This window comes from Lactuca virosa, chromosome 9, assembly GCF_052849685.1.
Source record: "Lactuca virosa cultivar CGN04683 chromosome 9, Lactuca_virosa_CGN04683_v6, whole genome shotgun sequence".
Lineage (NCBI taxonomy): Eukaryota > Viridiplantae > Streptophyta > Magnoliopsida > Asterales > Asteraceae > Lactuca > Lactuca virosa.
Genome location: NC_136434.1, coordinates 162,147,062 through 162,148,719, shown reverse-complemented (window position 1 = coordinate 162,148,719; position 1,658 = coordinate 162,147,062). Strand labels below are relative to the sequence as shown.

The following is a 1,658-nucleotide window of genomic DNA, read 5'->3' as shown; positions in this document are numbered from 1 at the left end:
TTCTGTTTTGATTGCAGTACGTTTATGACCAGAGGAGGAGGTACACCTTTGATTCCACCACTTCAAGACCCGGAAGCAACTTTGAGGAAAAACAAAGGCAAAACCGTAGGACAAACCGCAACATTGAAGAATTCGCCGTTGAAGAATCTCAAATCTGTTTTTACTAAGAAAAAGGGCAAGAAAGTGCGAGAATCCAGCATCTCTTCAGTGGCGGACGAAGACCCGGAGAAGGAGGATACCGAGTACGAATCCGAAAAGGAAGAAAGCGAATTTGAAGAAGGAAGCGACATAGAGGGCAAACTAGCTAACACCATGGCCAACATCGATGAAGTTCACATGGGTGAATGGAAGAAAAGGATGCGTGACGACACCGGCCCAGGACTCGTGCAACCTCCGATTCCCACAACTGCCACCTTTGAACTTAAGGGCCACATACTTGCTTAACTTAAGGAAATTCCATTCTTCGGAAAAGGATCATGAAGACGCATACAAGCATCTTGACGAGGTCAATGACATAGCCGACTACTTCCATGTCCCTAATGTGGCTCGCGACACTGTTTTGCTTCGTATGCTACCAGTCACATTCAAGGGAGCCGTGAAAGATTGGCTGAAATCACTCCCTCCAGGATCCATCACTACTTGGACTAAAATGAAAGAGGAATTTATAGACCAATTTTTTCCTCCCTCAAAGATAGCCAAATTGAAGAAAGCCATCGCCAATTTTAAACAACAAACTGGAGAGTCACTTTTTGAAGCATGGGAAAGATACAAAGGCTTACTAAGGAACTGCCCACATCACGATCTAAACAGCCAACAAGAAGTCTCCATTTTCTATGATGGAGTAAATGTGACAACCAGGAAACTCCTTGATTCGCAAGGACCACTCACAAAGAAAGCACCCCCAGTGATAAAGGCCCTAATTGAAGAATTCTCTAAGCACTCTAGAGAATATCACAACCCAAGGAATGACAGAACTCGAGGTGTGGTGAACCCAATTACTGATGATATGGCAGCAATGAGGGAAAAATTGGAGAGCATGGACCGAAGAATGACTAAGATGGACTAATCCATCCATGCCATTAGAGTGGGATGTAAAAATTGTAGAGGGCATCACCTTACTAAAGACTGTGATCTTGATGAGAACGGGAACAAGAGAGCTCAAGTGTGTTATTCAAGCGGTGATAGATATGATGATAATTGGCGAAAAACCAAGCAAGAATGGCTACCATATGATGAGTACAAAAAGGTAAAGGAGGAAAAGTATAAGCAAAAAGAAGGAGGCTTTTACCAAAAGGAGGAACCGGTGCTAGAGAAGAAATCAGACTTGGAAGATATGTTTAGAAGATTTGTAGCCGCGTCCGAGAAAAGGCATAATGATACCAATGTTGAAATGAAGGAGCAACGAAATATGCTTAGAGAGCATCAAGCTATGATGATAGATCAACAAACTATGCTTAGGAATCAGCAAGCATCCATTCATAACATTGGAAAACAGCTAGGTCAGCTGGCACAACAAATCAACCAAACAGCACCGGGTGAACTTCCTAGCAATACCGAACAGAATCCAAGAATGGCACATGTGCAAGCAATAACAACAGATTCTGAGAAAATTTTCACTCCTCTGACCCGTATCCAGAAGGATCCCAAAAAGGTACAAA

At 42.9% G+C, this 1,658-nt stretch overlaps 1 non-coding gene across 1 annotated transcript; it reads right to left on the bottom strand.

Annotated features, from left to right (window-relative positions):
* Positions 1–697: 697 nt before the first annotated feature.
* Positions 698–804, bottom strand: LOC145141668 (small nucleolar RNA R71). Its single transcript, XR_013722862.1, has one exon. It is a non-coding gene; the product is annotated as a small nucleolar RNA R71 (small nucleolar RNA).
* Positions 805–1,658: the final 854 nt, after the last annotated feature.